The sequence below is a fragment of the Schistocerca nitens genome, chromosome 4 (assembly GCF_023898315.1).
Source record: "Schistocerca nitens isolate TAMUIC-IGC-003100 chromosome 4, iqSchNite1.1, whole genome shotgun sequence".
Classification (NCBI taxonomy): Eukaryota; Metazoa; Arthropoda; class Insecta; order Orthoptera; family Acrididae; genus Schistocerca; species Schistocerca nitens.
This window is the reverse complement of record NC_064617.1, coordinates 787,929,882-787,937,135: the sequence shown is the minus strand read 5'-3', so window position 1 is coordinate 787,937,135 and position 7,254 is coordinate 787,929,882. Positions and strand designations below refer to the sequence as shown.

The 7,254-nt window shown below is 49.9% G+C and overlaps 1 non-coding gene across 1 annotated transcript; it reads right to left on the bottom strand.

Moving 5' to 3' along the window:
* Positions 1–75, bottom strand: Trnas-cga (transfer RNA serine (anticodon CGA)). Its single transcript has one exon. It is a non-coding gene; the product is annotated as a tRNA-Ser (tRNA).
* Between the last annotated feature and the right edge of the window lie 7,179 nt (positions 76–7,254).

The following is a 7,254-nucleotide window of genomic DNA, read 5'->3' as shown; positions in this document are numbered from 1 at the left end:
TGCGCCCGACCGAGACTCGAACTCGGGACCTTTGCCTTTCGCGGGCAAGTGCTCTACCAACTGAGCTACCGAAGCACGACTCACACGCTCGGTGCTCACAGCTTTACTTCTGCCAGTACCTCGTCTCCTACCTTCCAAACTTTACAGAAGCTCTCCTGCGAAACCTTGCAGAACTCGCAGGAGAGCTTCTGTAAAGTTTGGAAGGTAGGAGACGAGGTACTGGCGGAAGAAAAGCTGTGAGTACCGGGCCTGAGTCGTGCTTCGGTAGCTCAGTTGGTAGAGCACTTGCCCGCGAAAGGCAAAGGTCCCGAGTTCGAGTCTCGGTCGGGCACACAGTTTTAATCTGCCAGGAAGTTTCATATCAGCGCACACTCCGCTGCAGAGTGAAAATCTCATTCTGGAAATATCTCCAATAACTCTGATTGTTTTGCGCCTGTTCCCTACAAAAGATTCATTGGCCATTCTTTTTTTGCATTATCATTACTGGCTACCTCGAACATGGATGCTTCCACAATAACGGCGACTTGCCGAGCACTTCATTTTTACAACGACGGAACACTACTGCACTGTCAGCTTCATTTAAAGACAATTCGTAACAGTGAGCGGCCTCAACGGTGGATTGGCCGGAAAGTGGGGAGCAGTGTGCTCCGAGGTCGCCTGATTTCGCTTTGTGTGACTTTGGGTGAGATGCCGCACCACATAATACCAGCAGCGAAAGCAGTAACACCAGACACGATTGCAAAACTATGGGACTGGTTCAACAATCGTTGTCTGTTTGTAGTGTGTTCGGTGGATGGCGTGTCGGACGTTTGTGAAAAGTAAATGAAAAGTTTGATCTTAAACGTAAATGTTAAAAGTACTTCAAAGTTGTACGTGCATGTATGTAAAAGGTATACCTTTGTAAAATCGAATAACACTTTTGAAAATAAGAACTTTGTAATACCGAAGTTAAAATTCACCCCTAGTGTCTATATTCATTTATGTAGGGCACATAGTCTTCGGAAGTACTTAAGGGAAGCCAAAATAGATACTACAAGACGGGACGTGATTACTACCTATCTTATGTTTGCAGAATGAGGATAAGCAAAAACAATGGGAAATATAAATCAAACAGAACGGAGTATGTTATCGCTTAAGAATTGTTTACCTTGGGGCATACCGTTGTACCACAATTAAGGTGGATGAGATAGGTTTCACATTTGCTGCTACGCAATGGGAAAGTAAACTACAGACTTGTAACTTTTCATCTTTACATTGAATCTCAAAAGAGTTTCAGTAACAGATGGAAACGTACACAAGTCTTTAATTCGAAAGGGACTGCATTGAAGATCTCCTATGGCTGTATTGTATTAGGTTTTCCACGGTTTCCCTGAAGCACTTCACGTAAATACCCGTGTGATTCGCTCGCAAGGGCTACAGGCGATTTTATTTGACATTTTCTTCTGCTTTCTTGCTCTTTCCTGAACGGCATCGAGTTGACAAGTTTAACTCAAAGTACCCTACCTTTCGTATCAGAATTATGTCTCATTGCAACATAGCACCTCTTGACAGAGTTTGGTTTCATTTGACTTCCAGAATCCTTTCTAAACCACGATTTCTAAAAGCCGAAAGGGGTGAACCCATGCGGCTGACAGAGTCATGTCTGCTAGTACTGTTGAAAGAACTCTTAACGATAGTGCAAGAGAGCGGGACATCGGATACAGAGCTGAACCAAATGCAAAAACCACGAAGAAAAAGGATCAGTTGTCTAATGTAAAGATGGTTAGAGCAAAATATTTGAAGGTGGAAAAAATTCTGTTCGTTGTTAAAATGACACAATATTAGTTTCTTCTTTCTACGGGAGAAGCAATGTGCTGCAGCACAATAGTAATCATACAGAACAACGCAGCGATACTCAGTTTTTCTGCAGGTGTAAGAAGCTACAACACACTGTTGTAAATATTTTGCCTTTGTGCTCACAGTTCACCACAGATTGCTTGGGTGGCTCAGCTGGTAGAGCACTTGCCCGCGAAAGGCAAAGGTCCCGAGTTCGAGTCTCGGTCCGGCACACAGTTTTAATCTGCCAGGAAGTTTCATATCAGCGTACACTCCACTACAGAGTGAAAATCTCATTCTGGAAACATCCCCCAGGCTGTGGCTAAGCCATGTCTCCGCAATATCCTTTCTTTTAGGAGTGCTAGTTCTGCAAGGTTCGCAGGAGAGCTTTTGTAAAGTTTGGAAGGTAGGAGACGAGGTACTGGCAGAAGTGAAGCTGTGAGGACGGGGCGTGAGTCGTGCTTGGGTAGCTCAGTTGGTAGAGCACTTGCCCCGACCAGTCTGCTTTCGGCTGCGGTGGGGCGAGGAGGTCCGCTGCGCCCCGCCGTGCGCGACCGTGAGCGCTTGCTTGTGTTTACCTTCTAGCGGCGCGAGTTATATTTGTTCCAAGTTCAGTGCGACTGTGGCACACACATGGCGCCACGATACGATCAAAATTACTTTCCAACCAGATCACGCGCGTCCTCGAGCCTATGAAATAGAACAGTTCATACGCGATGATCTACGTTTAGATCCGGCGACTGTCGTCGGAATACATTTTTCTATAACGACGAGCGTGGTTTATGTTAAAATGACCAGTGCAGAGGTCTGCGCGACTGTGGTGTCTAACTACTCGTACTCAGATTGAGACATTCTGACGGGCATATCGGTGCAGTGACGGTGGATCATGCAGGCATGGGCCTAAGGACTGTAAGGGTTTTTGAGCTCCCCTTCGAGATCCCAGAAGGAAGTTGTCAAGGACGCCTTCCGACCATCAATGTCATCAGTCACGTCGCAGAAAAGTGGCAAACTTTCTCGACGTATAAGTTCTACAATGGTGTGCGCCAAGTTAAACTTGAGCTCAAGAAACATGTGCCGTCCTATTTGAACATCGGTGGCTGTCGTGCAATCATAATGTACGACGGTCAACTGCGTACTTGTTTCGGATGTGGGCAGGAAGGCCATGTTCGATCGAGCTGCTTAAAACGTAGAATTACGCAGACACGAGTGGGAGACTCCGTTTCCCCGACGGGGACGACAATCCTGCCCCTCACGTACGCTCAGACGACGATGCGCACCATAGTTGAGGACGACACGGGCGATCGGGCACATCCATCGACGTCAGAAGGACCAAGGGAGGAAGTGGAAGGACCCCAGATGCCAACCCATATGTCGCCTCCTCCGCAGCAACAACAGCAGCAACAGTCCCACTGAATCCAGACGCAACATAACAATCAAATCGAGATGGACGTGGACGCGAACATTGTCCCGACCGCGGCATTCCTAGCGGAAGGTGATACGACGCTGGATTGCCTCCCACATTCGGATACGGATGTCCACGTTCGAAAGCAATGTTCGCCTCGACGACGCAAGCGACGTCGGCGGACCCCTTCTGACGATTGCCTCCTACACACGGCCGGTCAAGAAGGTGACATCTCGTCAGACGGCATGGATGCTGCGCCTGCTGAGGATCTAAGTGGTGTAGACGGTTCACTTGCCCATACTACGAGTGCCCAGTTACTTCTTGCACCACAGATGCAGCAGGTCGCGTCGATGGATGGCGCTCCGTCTACCTCTAGCAAAGACGACGTGCGTGAGAGAGATTTAGGTGCCGAACAGCTACACAGCATCGTGTTGCACCCACTGTGGTCGGACGATGTTGAGGAACTTCCTGGAGAGGGCACGGGTGACAGGGGAGGGGGTGGCATTGGGGATGCCACTCCTAGCGTGAAAGACTCACAATTTGTAACGGGTTCGGTGGGTCCGGCATCTCTTGCGGTTATCTTCGATTGCCATGGCGTCTACCCTAGGAGAAGAGGCTAGGCAGCACACCTTTCGCCTTGCCACAATCAATATCAACGCGATAAGGGCACCACACAAACCGACAATGCTACAACGCATGCTCGATGCGGCGGACATCGACGTGGCCCTCTTGCAGGAAGTATGTGTCGCTAGTTTCCCTGACTTCTACGGATATACCGCCCACATCTCCCACACCTCTTCTACCGATTGTGGTGTGGCTCTCCTGCTACGGGACGGCTTCGCGGCTACGGACGCAATGTACTTACCAAGTGCAAGAGCCATGGCAGTAACTGTCAACGGTGTACGACTCATCAATGTATCTGCCCCTTCAGGATCAGGGAGACGGAGAGATCGGGCCCGCTTTTTTTTCGGAAGATATTACGCCTCTATTTATGGGCAACATAGACGACATGGTGATCGGAGGAGATTTTAACTGTACATTATCTCCGTCTGATCAGCAGCCACATCACGTCCCGTGTGCGGAATTGGACATGCTAGTGCGTGATCTCCACCTGATCGACACGTGGCGTCACATCCACGGCCCAGCTCCTGGTTACACCCATTATATAAGTCATTCATCAAGTCGGATAGACAGGATTTATGTCACAAGCACCCTTTCGACGGCGACGAGAGGAGCAGAGCTCTGGCCCTCTGCATTCACCGACCACACAGCCTATATTTGCACCATTGCCCTCCAACCTGCACGTGTGTGGCGCAGTAGGCCCCCATGGAAACTGAACGTCGCCCATCCGGACGAGCCGGCATGTAAAGGTGCTATCGAAGAGTCGTGGAACGAGTCCTTACAGCGTCGTGGTCGTTACCGATCGACGCTCAGTTGGTGGATTGAATGTGCGAAGCCTGCTCTTAGGCGCACCTTCATGGCTTACGGCCGGGAAGCAGCGGCATGGAGGAGGAGCACGGAAAACTTTTATTACACCGACCTACGGGAATGTTTTGCTATGGAGCCCTCACCAGACAGGCAGATCATAGTCAATCGCGCGAAAGCGCAGCTCGTCTCCTTAGCACGCCGTCATTTACAGGGCGCTGTTATACGGTCGCGTGCTCCAGACATGATACAATCAGAAAGGCCATCTATGCACCACGTGCTCCTAGAACGTAGGAGGTGCCGTAGGGCACTGGTAACCGACATGATAACGGACGACGGTCGACACGTGGTAGAACAAGCAGATATAGCAGAAGCCTTCTATGGGCATTACACTCAACTTTATTCAGCAGTGCTCCCTGATACGGCGACGGTAGACACCGTTTCAGCACATGTCCACGGTACAGTTCCACCAGACATGGTACCGACTTTACTGGGAGAAGTGACAGAAGAGGAAGTGCTCGACGCATTGGTAAAGGTGCTCCCCATAAATCACCAGGAATCGATGGATTACCATTAGAGTTCTATCGAGCCTTTAAACAACTGTTGGTACCGTGTTTGATTGAAATTTGTCAGGAATTGATGTCCTCGGGTATAACATTGCCTGCACCGTTCTTGGAAGGTCTGATTGTCCCCATCCATAAGTCGAAGGGACGGAATCATGTCCGCGATTATCGCCCCTTAACGTTATTGAACAGCGACTTCAAGATCTTTCGAGGCTGCTATTAGAACGTATTCGCGGCACACTACTGCACGTCCTGTCCGGCGATCAGACGTCCTCGAAGGGACCCAACAACATCAGAACTGCGTTATGTCGTTACAGAGATCTCATCTCCCTTGCACGGGTGAGACGTTTGCCGGCAGCCCTGGCGTCTGTCGACTTTAGCCAGGCTTTTGACCGTGTGGGCCACACTTTCCTCACGGCCGTTCTACGGCGCATGGAATACCCCGACCCCTTTATCACAGTGTTGACACGCCTTCTACATGGTGCTACTTCTCGAGTTCTTGTTAATGGAAGACTGACGGCACCCATGCCGATCCGCCTATCAGTACGACAGGGATGTCCATTATCAACATTGTTATTTGCATTGGCCTTAGAACCTTTGTTGTGTGGTCTCCGAGACAGGCTCACTGGGATACAGTTCGGCGGCTCCATCTATAGTTGCACCGCATATGCGGATGATTTGATGATCGTCATACGTGGAGCTGACGACATGGCCGCGGCTTTGGACTGGATTGCAACCTACGGTACAGCTCCTGGTAGCCAAACCAACGTTGACAAGCCCGTCGCCTTGAGCATCGGGATTGGGCTACCGCAGGAACACATTGCCCCCTTACGCTTCAGTGATACTGTACGCTGCTTGGGCTTAGATTTCACGAACGACATGCGACGCGTGGCGACGCTCAATTATCGACGCCTTCTTAACCAAATTAGGGCCGGAATTGCAAATCAGCGCTTGCGATCCCTCAACATCGTACAGCGGGCGTATTATGCCAATGTATACCTTGCGTCCCGCATACCGCATGTCGCCCAAACGCTACCCATTCCGAAACCCTTGGCTCGTAGCATTATGGCAGCGCTGGGATACTTCGTCACAGATGGTATGTTACTGAAGATCAGATACGTATCTCTTACCCTCCCTAAAGAAAAAGGTGGTCCCGGCCTAGTTAACGTCCATGATAGGGCCATTGCCCTCTATGTTAGCTCACATTTATGTCTGCTGCGCCGTTGTCCTATGAGCCTCACGAGTCTGCTTCTGACGGCGCTACGACCTGCTTCACTAAGAGCGTCAGTGCCATTACAGGACATTCCAGCGCCCCTCTTTTATATAGGACGTTTCTATTTAGAACAAAGCTATTGCAGTGTAGCGCTTACGACACCGCGAATGGCCACAATTCGACGCCTATATCACGACATGCTGCAACGCCGCCCCCAAAATGTGGCCGAACTACAATATCCTGAAGTACGGTGGCGCTTGGTGTGGAAGACTGTACACGATGCCATGCTTGATTCCGATGTTGTTTCCCAATGGTACGTAGTCGTTAATGGGAAGCTGGTGACGCAAGAACGTCTCTACAATATCCACATGGCAGAATCTCCCAATTGTGTGGGTTGCAATACAGTAGATTCTGACGAGCACCGCCTCAGCTGTGGAGAGGCGGAACCGGTTTGGCACCTTGTGCGGCAGATGCTGGCTTATCTCTTGCGAGTTAGGCCGGAGCATATATCTGCACGCACGTTATTGTTTCCGGATGAGACATTTTACCCTACGACTCGAACCAACTCTGTCACCTGGATACGTGGACATGCGGTCCATTACCTCTGTCGTGACGGACACAAGAATTTACTTGATTTCTGGCTCTATTTGCAAGAAAGACATCATGCTATTTCCGGGCATACCAGATATCGACAATGCTTCGCAAACTACCTCTGGAGTGCCTTTCACAGCCCGCCGTGTAGCTGGAATGTTCCAGGCAGTGGTAGATGAGGTCAGAACGAACTGCAAACGATCATATATTGAACAATCCTTATCAGTGGGCGCAGTCGCTTGGAA